We start from the raw sequence: 20,739 nt of genomic DNA on the forward strand, positions 1-20,739 counted from the left end.
TGCGATGCGATGCGATGCGATGTGGTATGGTACGCTACGGTACGGTACGGTGAGTCGCGAGTAAAGATTAATGGATTTCACCTTATTGGGTAATGTTGCGACCACGTGAGGTGGAGGAAACGGTAGTAGTCGGAGCAGCGATCGTAGTCGCAGCAACGCCGTCGAGGCGACGCCGATTAAACGGCGTTTCACCTGATAAAGGTGAATCGCCTGGGCACCTTCGATTCAGCCAGACGAGGATTCGACTTTCCAAAGTAGTTTGTTTTCGATGACGCCATCAGGAATTTGAGAAGTAAAGTTTCTTTTCGTCGTTCCTTTGATCGTTTCTCCATGCGGATTGAGAATCGATATCGTTGAACCACCCTTTCGACGTCTCTTCTTTCGCTTCTCTTTCCTCTTTCGTCGTTTTCTATTTTTTTCGTTCCTTTCTATATTCGATGAACGTCTTTAATGTTTAGCTCTTCCTCACGGGACGACGACGACGATGACAAAGACGAGAATGGTGACGGTGACGGTGCCAACCTAAGGAAACCAAACGAAAATAGAGATGGTATTAGAGAACGTTGGATTTATTATCCAGAACGTAAGAGAAAGACGATTTATGGTCTTTCGGCAAATTCATCCGTCGCTCTTAGAAAAAAAAAAAAAAACCGGGCAAGGAAAGAGGGGAAGAACGAGAGAGAGAGAGAGAGAGAGAGGGAGAGAGAGGGAGAGAGAGAGAACTCTTCCCTTCCGATCGTGTGCTAAGGATTTTCTCCTCGAGATTTATCGGAAAACGAGCAGATCCCTTCATTTCGAAGGAAGCATCGCTCTCTTCAAATTAACGAGCTTCTTCCCTTAACTCTGGATTTTTTTAATCTTTAATTAAAATACGAATCCTTTTCCGATTTCAACTCCCTTTCCTTAGTTTGAAAATGACGATTATAGATAGGCCGATAAGTTCTCATCGTTTTCTCGTACAAAAAGATTTTCGAAATCGAAAAAAGGTAGAGAACGAGAGAAAGAAAAAGAGAAAGAAAGAGATTGAAAAAGAGACAACGTTCTAGTTATCAAGTTACGGTGAAAAAAATTTCAAGTAGCATATTTCCCCGGTGTGCTGTCTTATCTCAGATATATAAAACTGGTCACTGGTTTCACGTCTGCAGGGTCAAGGAGAAAAAAATTTTATGGACGAAAAAAAATTATGTTTCATGATCCTCAAGCGTCTACGCACACAAGGGGAAAGTATTATATACACAAGTTCTCTCTCTCTCTCTCTCTCTCTCTCTCTCTCTCTCTCTTTCTCTCTCACTTACTCACTCTTGGTCTCCTTATTTCCCTCCGAAAGGATCGAGATTAGTTCGACCTACAGATTTTTGCTGCTTACGTAAACGGATCCTTGTTAAAATATCGAGATAAAAATGTAGAATACAGAGAGAGAGAGAGAGAGAGAGAGAGAGAGAGAAAATATGAGAGAGATTTTGGCTGACTAACCAAATGATTATTTTTAAGTAATATGTAGATACTATGGCAATATGGCCGCCATAGTGCTTTTTATTGTACGTTCAAATATTTGGTAAAAAAAAAAAAGGAAAAAGAAAAAAAAAGAAAAAAGTTAAAATTACATATAATTTTTCTACACTTTCTTCCGTTTTTTCTTTTTTATCTTACCCTCTTTATACACATACACTCTATATATACATGCATATATATATATTCAAATATTAATTTTCCTATAATATATCACATAATGGATTCGTTTAAAGTCATGACTAATTTGTGTTAATCATTGAATCAGAAACACTAACAATAAGTGTGTCACGCGTTAATGTCTACAGAGATATAGATATGCATTGTGATTTTAGGTATTGAGTATGTATTCAGAATTCCTATGTAGTGTTGATATATACATACATACGTATCAAGGAACTAATTGTACGATACGATACGATACATTACGTGGTATAACGGATACGTCGATCAATATCGATATACGTTTCTAATTAATTAAGCATGTATATATATATATGTCGTGCTTGAATTTAATAAAATTGTAGCTCAATATCGGCAGACTCTCGTAACCAACTCGACCACTTTTAACGTTCAACCAACCGGCCAAGAGGATGCATCCCTCTGTATTTCAATGGAAAAACCTTTTGCTTGGAGTAAACTATGCGTAAAACTTTTTTACATCTCGCTTCAATTCAATTTGTTGTTATAATTAAAAAGTATTTATATGTATTTGTATGTGTGTACGTATATGTGTGTGTGTGTGTATATATATATATATATTATATCTATATACATTTAGAAAAAATGACGTGGATTAATTTTTGTGAAAATAATACAGAATGTATATACGTATGTATATAATAATTTTTCATGAAAAGAAATATATATATATATATCTTACTTGGTAATAATCGAATCGTATAAGTTTTCTCCAGTATATATAAAATCCGAATGGTTAATAACAGACATTACCTATCCGCTATGATTTAAAAGCATATAGCTAGATGTATTATTTTCTCTTTTCTTTTTCACACGACGTCATTAAGATCGCATTCATAGTTCGTAATATAAAAAGAAAAAGAAAGATTACGTAGGAAGTAGGTATGTAGGATTTAATAAGTAGAAAGGATCCAAAGAAATTAAAGCAATTTATACACGACGGTTTGTCAAGAAAAAAAAAAAAAAAAAGAAAAGAAAGAAAAGAAAAAAGAAAAAATCTAACTTTATTTTTTCCTTCTTACGTACGATGTTTCGATGAAAATGATCGATAGATCGTCGATATTATATTTTAATAAAATATCATTAAGTTCGTATTACCTTTTTGTAATAAAATTACTGAATTGATAATACAGCTTTATGTAAGTTGATATTTCTTAATTATTATGCAGAAGGTCACATTGATACAAATTTTGTTGGATTTAGATATTTATGATTTTTTATTTAACAAAAAATAAAAAAGAAAGAAAAAGAACAAACTTTTCGGAACATATCGGATATCATCGAATACTCGCGGATACTTAATATAATCGATCGTTTTATTTGATCGAGAATTAAGGAGAATAAATAATATGTGATATTATCGGAACGAACGATAAGCTAAAATATATTTTATTATTACGTTATCATATCGATATATATATATATATATATATGCACGTCGCATCACATCACAATAGAAAATTTAATTAATTCAATATTTGAATCATCGATAACTTATCATTAAAATTTTCCTACGTGATGTTACAATTATTATGACATTAGCAAGCTTTTCAACCATATTGACGTATTGATCCCGGTAAGATGTTATTTCATATAAAAGAAAAAAGAAAAAAAAGAAAAATAAAAAGACAGAACGGAAAAAAGTAGATCAGTATAATATCACATATAAACGATCGAATTATCGATATGTTACGTACAATTATCCTTGGCTTAACGTATCGATTATAGGAAAAGCTTCAGAATAAGACTCAGTAACGACGATTTATTTATTATGATAATTACGTATCAATCATGATGATTGAAGACTTTGTTTTCAAATAAAAAAAATAAAATAAAAACAATTCAAATATTTATTATATAAAAATTCAATTTCGAGTAATTCCTTGTCAGAACTAAAAGTGTCATTGAAATATTATACTATATAAACGTCTACGAGCTTTGGCGTAAGCATAAGGATTTCGCTTTAGGATGATTGCCGACCACCAGTTGCAAATATGGCACAGCTGCGATCAACAGGAATGTCAAGAGTTACTACGTTCAGCTCCATTTTGCTTGCCAACTCTAACGATCATCTTCGATGTACAATTCACGGTGAAGATTGTGAAGTACCAAGGAAAAAGAGAAAAGAAAAGAAATCGAATCTTGTCGGATTACTTCTGTCAGTTTTTGATTCTTCAATTAAAAATGATTAATTATAAATGATAGTTACCGATATCGTATCATTTTCGCTCGAATAGAAAGCTTTAATTAGAATTAATTTGACTAATGTCCAACATAATTAGATACGTCTGTGTATAATTAATTTTAATGTAATCTATTAAGCCGTATAATATTTCATAATATTGCACTAATTACACATTACGGATTACAGAATAACGAATAATATAAACCGCATAGGTTTTATTCGAAAAATTCGAATTCATACGAAATATTTCGATGACGATGAAAAAAAAAAAAAAAAAGAAAAAACGTATATACTTTATTGGTCGAAAAATGAAACGTAAGCGAAAAACAATAAAGTCACATTTTACGAACATTTAATTGCACGATCGTGAATACTTTCTTTTTTTCAAACTATAGTAACTTATCTCGGTTAAATTTATGTGGCCGTTTTTTTCACGTTTTAACAATAAACTTTTGAAATAATGAAACGCAAAATCGACGATAAACAAAAACAAATAAAAACACAAAGATAAAACTCGTAAACAATGTCATTTTATAGTATTCTTTTCTTGTTTTTATTTATTTTCTTTAATTTTTTATTGCTATGTTGTTTGGTTGATATAACATTTGCGTGTCGACTGGAGATAAAATTATTTCAAACGAACTTAAAAACATTGATAAATATGTTGTTAAGAAATTTACAACTTTCTTGATTTCAAATAAATAGACTGTGCTTTTAGCCATTCTATTATTACTCGAAGTACAGTAGTAACAGTATAGAAAAATGAAGTACAGTATCATAACAGTTTTATTCGCGATTATTGCCTCATTGGCATGTTTGCAATCAGCTTTCGCTTCTCCTGTAGCTAATCCTGAAGCTAGTCCTGAAGCACTTCCTGATGCTTTAGCTAAACCTGTAGCTGTCGCCGATCCCTTCGCCGATCCTGCGGCCGCTCCTTTTCTCGTAAGTTTACCGTTTTATATATTATCAATATTAAATAAAAAAATTTTTTTATTTTTCTAATTACCATACGAGTATATTAATAGTAATGAAAAGCGCAGACTATTTAATTTGCCCAAATATTGCATAGTAACAAACATTGTAATGAAACGGATTTTTTAAAAAAGAAAAAAAAAAAAAGGAAAAAAAAAAGAGTCATCAATCACAACTTATATAAGTAATCCCGTCATGATAGACGAGGAAATATATTTTAATCTGCTTACGTAATTATACTCCTGTTAATTTATTATCTTAAAAACATTTCATTTTTTTTTATATTTGCAGCCTATTATAAAAAAACTGTTGGGCCTATTGGGTAAAAAATGAAAGAGTGACAACGCGCAATAATAAATCAAGAAAAACAATTATGACGACATATAAATAAAAATATAACTATTTCAATTTGGTTCTTATTCATTTCCTTATTCGTTCCTTTCAAAATCCACTGTAATTTATTTATCGTTTGACTGGATTAGCAAGTATATTTATGGGGAAGTTATTATTTGTGGTTATTTTTGTAGAAACTGTACGTCGCGTGTACGAATGCTGTACGTTCGAAAAACAGATCAAGACAAAAAAAGGAGAAAGAAAAAAAAAGGAAGAAAAAAAAAAAGAAAGAAAGAAAGAATCTTAATCGTTTTTGAGTTCAGCAATAAAACTATAAAACTATTAATTCTAGCTTCGAGAGGGAAGAGGAATTTTTTCATTATCGGTTCTCCCACTTTCTAAGTTCTATCGTAAGAAATTATATTTACCACTCGCGTGAAATGAAAAAAGTTGCTTGGGTTAAGGTTTAAGGGGGAGGGGGGAGAGTGGGTGGTTGGATGGGTGATCGGTGAGGGATGAGAGAAGCGTGTCTTTCTTTTCTTTTTCTTTTTTTTTCACAGATAGTCGTTGGTTGCATTTTTATGAGAGACACCTTGAAAGATCCTATTTATATGCCGACATCGGTGCACGCTGTGTTGCATAGAAAAGTTTGGCAAGTTTGAAATTATTTATGTTTTCTACTTTGGTCTTGGATAGGTAGGTAGATAGGTAGGTAGGAAGGTAGGTAGGACAGTGAGACATCGAGTGCACGTTAACCGAGAATTCCAACGTTGTTTGAGAAACTAGTTTAATCGATTTAGAATGTTTCTAATATTTTATACGTTATTCTTTGTTTTCCATTATATAACTAAATATCTTTTCCCCCAGAGAGAGAGAGAGAGAGAGAAAGAGAGAGAAAGAGAGAAAGAGGGGGAGGGAGAAGGAGAGTAAGAGAAACCGTGAAGTCATTTTCAAATATTCACGTTAGATATATCTACTACAAAGCAAAATGTCGAGACGAACGAATAACCATTTCTAAAGTTAGCTTAAAGTGTTATGAAACTTTGTAAAGAGTAAATGAATCATAATGTTCGTGACTTTCTCTCTCTCTCTCTCTCTCTCTGAAAATACTCGTAAATACTCGTAATTATGTCATACCGTGATACTATTATAACTGAGGATTATAAGATAATACAAATTTTTTTATGGTATGACGACCAAAATCTATGTGTAATACGACATTAGATTTGCTTCTATGCGACAGAAATTTCGAACGCTTTCTTTTAGCTATATATTTTTTTTTCTTCTTTTAGCTCTACTATACCATAGGCATTTGTGACGGTAATACAATATATATATATATATATATATATATATATATATATGTATGTATATAATATATTAGGGCTGAGTTTTTTTTTCATCTCTTTTCTTTAGCATTTTTATATCTCCTCCTACATACTCCTACATATTCTTACGTAAACCTACATATACTCCTACATACTCCTACATTCTCGACCATATACTCATTTCTCGTGATGACGGTGAAGGTTTTCATAAAATCGCGGTTAAATCTCATCAGTTCGCTGCCTCTGCTCTTTCTCCTCTTCTCCACCCTTCCCCTCTCTCGCTCCTTTTCTCGCTTCAGCATAGTCCTTTTCTTGGTAATGTCCGCAACAACGTCGACTGAGACAGGAGAGAAAGAAAAGCTGCCACGAGAAAAAGGAGAAAGAGAGAGAGAGAGAGGGAAAGAGAGAGAGAGAGAGAGAAAGCTCGATGGAAAGAAAGTTCGTGGCAAGTTCGGCTAACAAAAAGTTTTAACGTTACTTTCCTCAACCTTCGATTCACTCACCGTGATAAACTGTATTTATTAACCCTGAAGAAGAAAAGAATGGAAGAGAGAGAAAGAGAATGACTGTGTGTGTGTGTTTGTGTATGAGAGAGAGAGAGAGAGAAAGAAGACACACGACTTCGATAAAACAAATCTAATTTATAAAAAAATTCTTGCTTACTCGATAAAAATGTTTCGTCTATGTCTAAATACGTTAGCTTCAATGAAAATCAATTAATAGATTATTGTCAGTCATTATGTTATAGCGACGCGTTTTTTTATTTACGTTATCACGTCCTACACGGCAGTGCAAATTTTTCATTTATTTATTTATTTATTTATTCGATTATACGATGAATTTTTTGTTTCGGAATGTAGGACAATATTTTATTTCTATTTCACATATTAGCGAATTCACAGTCACGAAATTTTTCAGCGCGTATCATCCGCTCGATCGTTTGCGCGAAGCGGTTCAAAAAAAAAAAAAAAAAAGAAGAGAGAGAGAGAAAGAAAATAAAAAAAGAAAAAAGAGAGAGACAGAAAGAGAGAGAAAAAAAAAGAAAGTAAAGAGAGAAAAAACCAAACGAAGAGAAAACATAGGTATATTCGCGCTTAATTGATTTAATTTATTTTAACGAGGGCTTCAAAAAAATATTTGTAACGCCTGTCTCTCGGGCCCCTTCTAAGGCTGAATTCCCAAGTAGATTATGCATGCAAACAAACTGTTGCTTCCTTTAATGGTAACAAAGAAAACGAGTTTAAAAAAGCGAAAGAAAAAAAAGAAAACAAGAACAAGTAATACAAGAAATAATAATAATAATAATAATAATAATAATAATAATAATAATAATAAAAAGAAGAAGAAAGAAAGAAAGAAAGAAAAAAGACGCCCGAAAAATAAAAAGAAACAAAAAGAATAAAATAAATAAAAAGAAAAAAAAAAGAAAGAAAGAAAGGACAGAAAGAAAAAAGAAACAAAAAGAAAAAAGATGGCAGCCATTGTATAGTTTAATGAAGAAAATTAGAGAAAACGTTCCGTGTTGATTAGAATGTCGAGGTTGTACGTGTAGGTGGTAGGTGGTAGACAGGTAGGTAGATAGGTAGATAGGTCAATGTTAGTTAAGATCGGTTTGGTGTCCGCAAATCGTCCAATCGGCAGTGATTTGACGTTGGAACTCATCTTCGATCGCTTTCACGTTCGCTCGCCTACGCTTCGCTTCGATCGCAAGGATCAAAGGGGTCGAAGAGAAGGGAGCGAGGACGATGATGAAAGAGGGCCAGCAACGACCAGAGGAGGAGTCGGAGATGTAATATGTGGGGCGGTCGATAGGACAACGACTACGTGTATATATATATATATATATATATATGTATGTATGTATGTATGTATATATATATACACACACAATCTACCACCGTGAAATATCATCGTTTTCTTTACGTCCTTGCGATTGCCACTAAAAAAATGTAATCTAACTTTAACGTATTCTTTTTTCCTTATTCTCTTTTTTTTTTTTATATCGATTGTACACTTTTCCTCCGTTTAACACTGATCAACGAGAATATCGAAGATGATTATCGTTTTTTATGGGGGGAAAAAAAAGGAAAGTAAATAAATAAATTAAAAATTCAAAGGATAAAAGATCCGAGGTATATTCTCTCTTTTTTTTTTTCCTGTTCTTCATTTTTCGAGCATCGTTCGTTTCTTATGCAAATACAAATGAAAAAAGATGATGAAAAATTAAGTAAATAAAAGATGAAGAAATATTGAACTAAAATATCTAACATAAATTTGCCTTTCTTTCTTCTATCATTTTTCGAGCGTTTTATGCAAAGTAAAAAGAAAAGAAAAACAAATAAATAAAGAAAGAAGGAAGGAAGGAAGGAAAGAAAGAAAAGATCTAAACAAATTGTTTGCACATCTCATTGGTATAAAATATAAAAGATGTTAGAAATAGTTATCTAACATTTTTCAAGCTTCATCGTTGGTGAGAACTTAACGAGAGAGAGCAGCCAATGTCCCCGAACAAACAGGAGCATTAAACGTTAACGATGGAGCCGCGACGAGGTAATTCGATCGAGCGTAATTCTATTATCGATCTCGACGGTGAACTCTAATGGTCGAAGCATCCTCGACACGATTTTAAGGAGTTCGTACGCGCTGCTTCCTCTCTTATAATATATATATATATATATATATATATATATATATATATATATATACCACTACCATTTCACCACAACTACCACCACTCTACCATCATCATTACCATCGAGCTACAATTTCTACTATATTTCCCCTTATGCCCTTTTGAATACTCTTAAATAAATATATAATACGTACATAAGTACACAGATATCTACATTATTACACAGGAAACTCAGAGTTCAGAGTTCAGAGTTCAGAGTTCAGAGTTCAGAGTTTAGAATTTTCCGTATACTCTCTTTTCATTTCATTGCAAAAGGGTAGGGATGATTGCAGACGTGGTTTCTCGACGGTTATTACTCGAGGTTGTTACTCCATCGAGAACCCTATCACCTATCGAACTCCGATTAACTCGTTCATTTGGTAACTAGTTAAATGTGTGCAAATGTATCCTTTAACGAACCACCGAAAATGTCCTTCGAATTACCAACTACGAATACGGTGACGTAAATCGTTACGTCATAATCCCATGAAAGTAAAATCGGTAATCACGTTCAATAATCACCTTTCATACAAAATAACGTCACTTTATGGATTAGTTCTATCTGAAATAAAATCTTTCTAGTATTCGTTTCGTATCATTCATCTCGCTGATTATTCTAGATTATATACGTATATATATATATATATATATATATATATATATATATATATATATATTACTGAATTCGAAGGATTAAGCTGCTAATTAAAAAATTTCTCATCGAATCCTCGTCCTCGTTTTTGCATACTCTCAACGTGAAATTTCACGGACGGTAGGTAAAACCTAATCGTCAGTAAATACGATCGTATAACGTAAACCAAGAAATAAAAAAAAAAAAGAAGAAAAAGAAAAAAGCAAAAATAAAACAGGAACACGTATTCCATTTTTTATCTCTCTTACTCTCTCTCTCTCTCTCTCTCTCCCTTTTTTTTAGTATCCCGAACGAAGGGAAAACCGCGCGAGACATTGGTGTTGGTCACGCGAGATAAACAAAGATTAGCAATCTACGCAGTGTTTGGAATGTCGTGACTCTGACGTTTTCACGTGTACGTTAACGCTGTAGTTAATTTAGTAATGGTTCAAATAAGAGGTTTCGAATAGAACCAAGTAAGGAGGAGGGATGGAAGGGGTTATACTCAAAGCCCAAAGCGAATGACCCAAAGCAAAACTACATATGTAGAGTACGTGTAATTTCACGTAACTATTCTATGCTATTTAGAAAAGATTCCTCTCTCTCTCTCTCTCTTTCTCTCTTCGATCTTGCCTCGTCCTCCCTCGATCACAATTAACTAACGAATAAAAGATTCTCTGGAGGACGACTACAACTATGACAACAACGACAACGACGAGACGATGACGACGACGTAGGTATGTTTCTATTCTGTGAGCTTTCTGTCGCATTAATTGTAAGTCGCGAGACGTCGCTTTGACGTCTTAATTAAACATCCTTCCTTCTGCCCTCTCTCTTCTATTCTCTCCCTCATACCTCGATCCCCACCCACTATCCCTCAATTCCCCCTTCCTTCATCCCTCATCTCCCACGCCCACTTTCACCCCCAGCCACAACCATCTTGCTGCCACTGTTCCTTCAAGTAGCGTTGCGTGACGGTTAATTAAACGACCAATGCCGGTCTGGTGGCTTTTCCAGGCCGAAGCAACGTAACCAAGACGTAGATACGATCTCGAATCGGAGGAAGAAAAAGAAAAGAAAGCTTTTATAATCTATTTTTTCTCTCTCTCTCTCTCTCTCTCTCTCTTTTCTTTTTTTTCCCTATCTACTATCTTTCCTTCATTCTTCTCTTTTCTCCGATTTTTTCGTTCTTCGAGGAAAAGAAAGATATGTCTAACGACAAGAACGAATAATGATCTTCGAATCAGTCGCATAGACGTTTACGTAAAGGAGGAAGAACGTTAACAGGATTGTTCGTTCAATGTTCAGCCATTGCGACAAATAATAGATTCGGAGCGCAACCCTTTGTTCCACTTTCCTCGGGTGCCACACCCTGGAAGCAGGAAGTCTTCGAGATCGATGTCACGGTGGTGCGCGATTCTATGTGTGTGCACCTTCGTTCCCCTCCTCCTATACCCTCTCTTCAACCCGTCTACCTCATCCATCCACCCACCCATCCACCCACCTATCCACCTACCCAACTAACTCTCTTCCTTTCTCTCTTTCTCTCTGTAATCTTTGCCAAAGCTCTTCCCTAACTTTCTAAGTTTCAAATTCTATGTAAGCGTTAAAAGCGACACTTTGCCGAGAGAAAGACCTATTCGTTCATCTTTGCAACATCCCTGTCTCGTTACACTCCAACTACCAACACGTTTCTTTGAAGAACGAGTATTGTGTTCTTTCGTTTTACGTCGCAGTAATTAAATAGAATTAATTATACGACTAACGATAGTGGTTTCGATCGATCGATCGATCGATCGATTAACACTGACTCCTTTGTTCGACGAAGAAGTTGTGTTGTTATAAATAATAATGAAAATAAAAGAAAAAAGAAAAATCAAAAAGAACAGGCTATTATTTTTCTCGAAATACTACTGAATTCTTTTCGTCTAAACGTAATTTTCCAAATGCTATCTTTGGAACTGTTCTTGGAATTGATCGAGCACTACGTCGGCTCCGTCGAGCGAAAAGAAAAACAAAAAAATTAAAAAAAGAATTATGTGCGGAGTATAAATGATCAAAATGGGATAGCAATTATCTCTGTTTCTTTCTCTCTCTCTCTCTCTATATATATATATATATATATTTATCTCACTTTTTGTAAAACTCATTTTTGTTCCAATTCCTCAACTCCTTCGTCCATTATACGATACATATGATAATTATCAAGGTACAACGTTAACTAATATTTTTCTTCCATTGAGACAATGACGAAAATCCATTCATTTATAGTTAAAAAAGGAAGTCACGTGCATACGTTCGAGGCATACTAATAATTAACCCATTATTTTGAATGAAAAGGATACCACCATTGTCGAACACATTCTCGATGAAACGTATCGAACGAGTTCGATCGATCGATCGATCGGTCTATCGATCGAAATACTCGATACACGTGATCAGTGTTCGAATTCATTTCATACGAATTATTAATGTCTCGTACGAACTGTTTCGTTCAAATCGACTGAATTTTCATTATTTTCATCCCTTTTTTCTTCTCTCTCTCTCTCTCTCTCTATCTTTCTCTAGCTTTACGCAGGCAATCAATGTCAGCTGTTCGCACTGTCGGTTTAATCAGTATAATGGGTAACTATTCGTCAACAGTTTAATTTCCAGGAAGGTTCTCTCTCCCTCTCTCTCTCTCTCTCTCTTGGTTATACGCGATATACGTCACGTGTTGTTAATCCTCGTAGCAACTATCTGTTCACCGACCAAATGGCTTTTGTGCTTGTCAATTGGACCATACTTCTATACCCGCGTGTTCGCAGTTAAAAAATTCGATCTGATATCTATTGTTCTTCTCTTTTTCACCGTCTCTCTCTCTCTCATTTACATAGGCCTAAATACCTAAGAGATATAGAAAATGGATAGATAAGGAGAGAGAGAAAGAGAAAGAGAGAAAGAGAGAAAGAGAGAGAGAGAATTTAACATCCACTACGAAATAAAATATTGTTTCATACAATTTACTGATAACATAAAACATTTCCATCTTTACAATTAAAAAACTCTATTTAATGTCAATTGTTCTTTCTTCTCTCTCTTTCACATACATCTAGATACATAAGAGATAGAAAAAGATAGATAATGTGTGAGAGAGAAAGAGACAGAGAAAATTTAACATCCACAACGAAATAAAATATTTTTTCATTTTCATTTGCTGATATCATAAAACATTTCCGCGATATATTCCCCGTCGATTGAACTATGCTTCTGTATCCGTGTGTTTATAGTTTGAAAATCCGATTTGACGGCCATTGTTCTTTTACATAAGTTTACATATATAAGAGAGAGAGAGAGAGAGAGAGAGAGAGAGAGAGAGAGAGAGAGAGAGAGATAAAGATGAGAGAAAGAGAAAATTTATTATCCTCAACAAAATAAAATATTATTTCATACAATTTGCTAATATCACCATAAAACATTTCCGTGATATATCCCCCTTCGTGTTCTGTTCCGTATAAAAATGTCTTATGGAAATTCTTTCGAGATCGTTTATGCACGACATGAACAATCCAAACGTGTTTCGGAATAAAACAGTAGTAAAAAAAGGAAAACGAAATGAAGGGTAGAGAGAATGAAAAAAAAAGAAAAAGAAAAAAAAACGAAAGAAAAAATTGAGCGAGAAAATAAAAAAAGAAAAAAAGAAAAAAGAAAAAAGAAGAAGGAAGAAAGGAAGAATAAAGAATAAGTTTCAAGCGTCGACGTAACAGTCGTAAAAGTGATTTTCTCTGGATATTTTTATAAGTTACCTTAGACCGTACTTCAGAATGAAAAGAAAATAATACATCGGTCAACGTTAGAACGAAGCGAACGAGTGAGAGGAATTTCTTGAAATATCTCCTATCGTTGCTTGGGCCTTTAACGCTTATATTGTCTTTTCTTGTTCGAAAAAAAAAAAAAAAAAAAAAATAGGAAGGTGAAAATGGAGGTGGAAAGCTTCTCGAGTTCAAAATTGATTTTTACAAATCTCTTTTCCTTTATCTTTAACTCCTCTTCTTTCTATTTCTTTCTTTCTCTCTCTTTCTTTCCTTCTTTGAAAACTATCGGTTTTCATTTCTACAGAAAGAAAGTTCATCATAATTAGTTGTTTGTTAACGACAATTCACGATCTTCTTTTATACTACTTTGTGTAACCGAGTATAAATGTCGTTGTAACGTTCGTTTATTTGTTTGTTTGTTTGTTCGTTCGTTTGTGTGTGTGTGTGTATACAATGTCCCAACAAAAAGTGTCCATCAGGATTATTACGAAATCCAGAGACTTTTTTTTCGCGAAACTCCGTGGCAGGTCAATATTGTTTTCGACGAAGGGACAGATCCTTATCAAAAATTCACTCTGGTAGTGACAACTCCATCCTTTCCTTCCTCTAAAAAAAAAAAAATCTTCAATGACGACGGGACTCATTTGTGGAAGATCTTTTAATTAATTCTCTTTGAGATAGCGCTATCTTTGTTATTATATTCTTTTTTTTTATTTTAATCAGTGAAACAAAACAAAATGGAAGATTGACTTGTTCTCGATGCTTTTCTTTTTATGATAATTATATTTTATAAAAATCACTAGATCTTCTAACAATCCTAGTGGACATTTTTTCGTTAAGATACTCTGTGTGTGTGTGTGTGTGTGTGTGTGTGTGTGTACATATATATACACATGAATACATGGATACATATATATATATATATATAATTTATATATAATGTATATATACATGAATACATGCATATATCTATATAAGTATAAATATATATATATATGTATATATAAGTACACATACACACACAATATTCAAGGAGAACGACGAGAAAAGGACACGTGTCCTTTCGTTTAAAGTATCTTCTTTATATTCGCTCCTTTTTTTTCCTCTCATTTTTCGAAGAAAGCGATTCATAACCTTTTGAGCTTTGATATCGATTTCACGACGAGGGACACGTTTCAATTGTCAATGGGATAAATTATATCGAAAAAGAGAATTTTTCCACCTCTTCCACTCTCTCTTTCTCTCTCTCTCTCTCTCTCTCTATATATATATATATATATATATATATATATATATATATATATATCACATACATTTACAAAAACGATATCGTAACATCATCCTTTGTAGGTCGTAAACGAAGAGGCGGAGCATAGAGCGCATCTTTCTCTCCTGCTAAATCTCATACTCGAAAATAATAAAAAAAAAAAAAACTTCTTCGAGTTACGAACCACAATTTCATATTTAAGATCGATTTATCTATGTACAAAATAGGTTACAAACATACACACACACGTACGGATGCACACACACGAGCGCGTACAAGTTTTTTAGGTTATATTATCTCTTTTCTCACTGATTTTTTTTTTTTTTTATCGAATTAAGAAAAAAGAATTTTCTGGATTTTTTCTTGTTTACCGATTAACCAAAAAAAAAAAAAAAAGAGAGAAAAGAAAATAAAAAAAGAATTGAGTTAAAAGATTTAAATACGAGTAATAATAATAATTGTAAAATTATCCGCTATGTCTCAAGAGGAACATATCTAAGAACTTTTCGTTCGTCCTTTACAATAATCGATCAAGTTATTACGACAGAAGAGGGAAAACGTGGGAATAATTTATCTTAATTTAACTGTAAAATAAATACACGCACGTACGCACGCACGTATATACTTCATACACATACACACATCACACAAACATATATATATATGTACATAATGAACACGTAAATACATACCGACTAGTACACGGAACTCGCAAGCAACTTTGCGTGTAAACACGTAGATTAGATTAACGAAGAAGAGACCCCCTCCCTCGATCCCTCGAGGCATACATATGTATGTATATATCTCTATATATATATATGTTTGTCGTATATACGTTTATATGTATTTACGTATGTATGTACGTTTGTCGAGAGAAATTCGATATTTAATTTAACAATTCATTACTAGATATATATATATAAAGTAAAAAAATTGTTTCCTTTTTTCTTGTTCGATGCATCACTAACGATTTATTTTTAATACGCATTCTCGTTTATATCGTTTATTAAATAATAATGATAATAGTAATAATATATAGTAAAGAGAAAATGGATCGTCGTATTACCTGTGATTTATCTATCGGAAAAAAATTTACGTCTCTCCCCCTGTGCCATTCGCCGCGCCTCGTTTTTTTCATTTTTTCTTCAAACGAACGTTTAACCTTAAACTTTGAAATATACGATTCGCAACGTACTTTCGTGATATGCATTCAATACTGTTGATAATTAATGCAAGCGCACTCTGTCGGCAGAGAAAAAAATCTTTTTTAAGGCCCACCAACGTTTCAATAATAATGCTCATTAACGAAAACCGTTATATTCAAACGAACTTTTCAAAAATGTTTCGTATCGATAGATGGCACCAGTGGATCGTAGTTATCGAATGAAATTATAAAATATAGTTGAGTGTACGGTACGCGTTTCATCTAATTTTAAGTGTCGTAATGTTTTATTATTTTTTTTCTCTAATAATTACATACACACACACATATATATATATTCTTTATATATATTATAAAGAATAAAAGTAAATCAATCTGTAAGAGTTTGCTGACGGGTTTTGATGTAAGAGAAGATGGCTCGGTAAAAGTAGAGAAAGACTTGATCTAAATTTCAATTTATATTCATAATTTCATCGGCCAATGAGTTTGCCTTTTTTTTTTTTCGAAGTAGAAAAAAGGATAGAAAAAGAAAATAATGATCAGAGAGAGAGAAGAAAAAAAGAAAATGAGAAAGGAGAGAGAGAGAGAGAGAGAGAGAGAGAAAAGAGGGTCAATTTCGAGGACATTGCGATGCGTTTGAAATTTCTTTTTAAAATACTCTCTCTTCGTATACGTATACGTTTGTACATATGTGTGTGTTTATAGAAGAGTAGAGAAAGCAGCTCGAGGCGTTTCTTCTGCAACAGAACGTATACGATTCAACGATCAGCAAACAGACTATAAATGTCGAAGCGTATGCGTAGAGAGAAAGAAGGAGATATAGAAAGAGAGAAAGAGAAAGAGAAGGAGAGAGAGAGAGAGAGAGAGAGAGAGAGATAAAGAAAGATTCGTTGCGACATCTGGTAGCATCAAAGAGTAAGCTTTATTTCGAACAAAAACGAATCGTTAACTAAGAAGAACGTTTCAACGTCATTATTATTATTATTATTGTCGTTGTTGTTATTGTTGTTGTTGTTGTGTTGTTGTTGTTAGTGTTGTTGTTATTATTATCATTATTATTATTACGATTATACGATGACTTTTCAAAAAAAGTAACGTAAAGCAATATATTCCATCTGTCCAATTCCATCGTGGTATTGCTTTTAAGTGACTAATGAAAATCCCCACGTGCGTTATTTGTGATAAAACAATAAAGAAGAAAACAAAAAGGAAGAGAAAAAACGATGATATATAGATATATATATGTAGATAGTTAGATAGATAGATAGATAGATAGATAGATAGATAGATATTCAATTTCAATGGAGTGATATGTATATACATATATGTTCGATCGAAAAACAACATCCATTTCCACTCACCGTTTTAACGATAATCTCGGATCCATTAACATCGTTTTCTCGTTTTCTGCATAACCTTCTTCTACTTGTTCGGGCCTGTGAAAAAGAGAAACAGTGAAAAAATGATGAAGAGTTTTGAAGGAAGTTTTTGAAAGTCCAATCGGTGAGAATAGAAAAGGATGAGAAAATCGGTGATGCAGGAAAAGAGCGGAAGAACGAGGAGAAGAAACAAAGAAAATTACGAAGACGAACTACTTTCGAAAGGTATGAGAAAAGTATTTCATACTTTATCATATTTTATTTCGGTCTAACAAATTATTTCACGATTATAATGTACATACCTACATCAGTAGTTACATATATATATATATATATGTTATAACCAAAAAAAAAAAATGAATTAATTAGAGGGTTCGAAAGTTTCTAGATGATATTAAAAATCAATCATTTCATCTTGGAGACCTTTTTTAGGTTAATTTTTCTTTTCCTTTCTTTTTTTCTTCCTTTTTTTTTTTCTTTTATTTTCAGTTCGTAAAATTACGAGCCTGGAAGCTTGTTTACGATCTGAACAAAAGAAAAGTTAACCTAAAAGGAGCCTTGAAAAATGGCATACATAATTGATTTTTCAAATTACCTAGGAACTTTTGGTTTCTCGCAAACACACATACATACATATGCACGTAAAAAGTTAAGTTCGATCGAAAGATCAATGAAAATAAATCCTGAGCGAAATTCGAAGGTAATCAAGACGATTTTTTTTTTTTTTATTGACGATATTCGATACGCATTATCGTAGTTAAACAACTAAGACAATGAGAAATTTTAGATATAGGAAAGTTTAACATTAACGACGAACTTTAGTTGATCGTCCACGTCTATCCTGGACAAGTTTACTCGTTACTTTACTCGTACTTTAATCGTTAAATCTTCGCACGCGTGCTTCCGACCACGTACCGAGGTATTTTCAAAGTCAAACTATAAGTCGACGAGTACACGTTAAGAGAATATTTGGCTCTTAGAGAGAAATTCAGCGAGAAATTCGTTCATGGATAAAGTGGAAAATTACAAAACTATGCGTTACCATTTACGCGTATTTTATCAGACATTGTTACACAAACAAAATGAAATGAAACTTTACGATGATTATCGTTAAAAGGGTATCTATATGATGGAATTCAAATAATTACTTTAGACAAGTTCGATCTTTCAAATCAATCGTATATTACTTTTCCAAATTTTTCTCTAGAAATTTCTATTTCTTTCGGATCGAACAAATATTGAATAAATATTAAGCTAAAAAAAAAAAAAATATTAATATTCTTAAAAAGTCGCGAGAAATGACAATGTTGATTTTTAAATTCGCACTAAGGATATTTGGCAGCTATCCCGTAAAATAAGTTGTTCGTTTCGAGAATATGCGATTAGATTTGAAGATAGAAGATTTAGAAGAAGGTTAAGAATACCGTGAGAATACTTCGTAGGGTGGTTACTTGTTAAAAGAGAATATATATATATATATGTAGATAAAAATAAGGGATACTACGTGCTAAAATATTTTTCAAAAATTCCAGTCGAACAAGATAAAAGTCGGTTACGAAAAGTTTATGCGTATACTTTCGATTTTCCTTGGAATTTTATTTCTTTTTTTTTTTACCCATTTATATCGTCATAAATATTGCAAGAGGAACAAAGTGAAACCGCTTTTAAAAAATTTCGACGACGATATTTTCCTTCGTACAGTCACGACGAGTCTTGGCTAAGAGGGGTTTCAGTTTGCTTCTAGTTTCTCCCTAGAGAGGATCGAATTTCGTATGAACTTTAATTTTCTTATTTTCATCGTCAATCTTAAATTAAACAATTCTCTCTCTCTCTCTCTCTCTCTCTCTCTCTCTCTCTCTCTCTCTCTCTCTCTCTCTCTCTCTCTCTCTCTCTCTCTCTCTCTCTCTCTCTCTCTCATTTCTTTACATTGACTATTCTCTGTTGCATTTAAAACTATCTATTTATCAATCTTAAATTAAACAGTTTCTCTCTCTCATTCCTTTAAAATGACTATTCTCTGTTGCATTTAAAACTATCTATTTATCTGTCCGTCTATTTATCTATCTATCTATTGATTTCGAAGGATTCCAATTAGCATAGGAAAGGAAGGAAATTTCTTCTTGAATTCGAACACCGATCGTTTTCTCTCGAGCATTACTCGAAAGACTTTCGAAGAAGAATAATGAGATCTAAAAAGAAAAGGAGAGAGTAAGAGAGAGAGAGAGAGAGAGAGAGAGAGAGAGAGAAAGAGAATAAATTTTTGGTCGTAAAGATCTCAAAAGAATGGAAAGAAAAGTAGTGTTGGTGGCGTAATAGCGTGTCTATGGAAAAAGAAGACTCTCTTCTACAGTGGTTTCTGTTTCGCTCGTGGTTGTAAGCGCAAGCGTAGAGAAAAATAGTCGTTTGGTCGTCCCCGCTGTTAAAGTCTGTGCTATATTTCTCAGCAACAAAACTTGCCTCGTTACGGTAAGAATATCTCGAGTAGAACGCTTTGAACCTTCGACGCTTGCTATTTCTTGAAAAAAGTTTTCTCTATAAAAACGAAAGTTAATTGAAAGTGGTAAGAGAGACGAAAATTTAAAGGAAAAAAAAAAAGGAAAACAAAAGGAAAAGCAGAAGAAGAAGAAAAAAAAAAGAAAATACGCAAGGGAAAAATCGTCGTCATTGATCGACGCTGATCTTTTTTTCTTCTTTTCATCGTCAAAAAAAAAAAAAAAGAAAGAAAGAAAAAAGTTACTCGCAACGTAATAATATAATTCGCGATAAGTAGATCAATGTTATTTATGAAATATAGAGAAGAAAGATATCGAAAATTCTTAAAAAGATTGAAAGTTATTTAAGATTCTCAGAATTTACGACGATATAATTAGTCTCTTGTAGTTGATATTTGGATCTAACTCGAGCGATTAAAAAAGTCAATAATTGTTCTTCCACTCGACACTCCTCTGTTCCCTACACCCCATCAGATCCAAGCGGAACGCTTCTTATTTATACAAACATTTCAGATTCAACGATATTCCTACTTCTCGGATCAAACGATTGCAATTATTAAAAGAACCTCTTTTTTCTCTTCTTTTTTCTTCGAAATGAAAGGAAAAGAAGAAGAAAAAAGGGGGGAAGTAAAAGATGATGGTTGAAAAGATGGAGATACAGTGAGAGAGAGAGAGAGGGGGGCGGGGAGAGAAATTGACTTTTTATGATTAGATGATATTTAAATGTTATAAACATTTATAACAAATGGAAAGTATGAAGCGCAAAAAAAAGGAATATATATATATATATATATATATATATTGAGAGAGAGAGA

General features: G+C 33.1%; 1 protein-coding gene across 2 annotated transcripts in view; it reads right to left on the reverse strand.

The window, feature by feature from the left end:
- The window catches only part of LOC127064129 (1-phosphatidylinositol 4,5-bisphosphate phosphodiesterase epsilon-1-like), a 77,750-nt gene that overhangs the window by 26,383 nt on the left and 30,628 nt on the right, over nucleotides 1-20,739 (reverse strand). For both annotated transcript variants that reach the window (XM_050994732.1, XM_050994730.1), the window contains exons 2-3: nucleotides 17,415-17,489; nucleotides 82-522 (exon numbers count right to left, since the gene is read on the reverse strand). The gene's annotated coding sequence lies outside the window, so the exon portion shown is untranslated. The remainder of the gene's footprint in view (nucleotides 1-81; nucleotides 523-17,414; nucleotides 17,490-20,739) is intronic.

Source organism: Vespula vulgaris, chromosome 5 (assembly GCF_905475345.1).
Source record: "Vespula vulgaris chromosome 5, iyVesVulg1.1, whole genome shotgun sequence".
In the NCBI taxonomy this organism is placed as follows: Eukaryota; Metazoa; Arthropoda; class Insecta; order Hymenoptera; family Vespidae; genus Vespula; species Vespula vulgaris.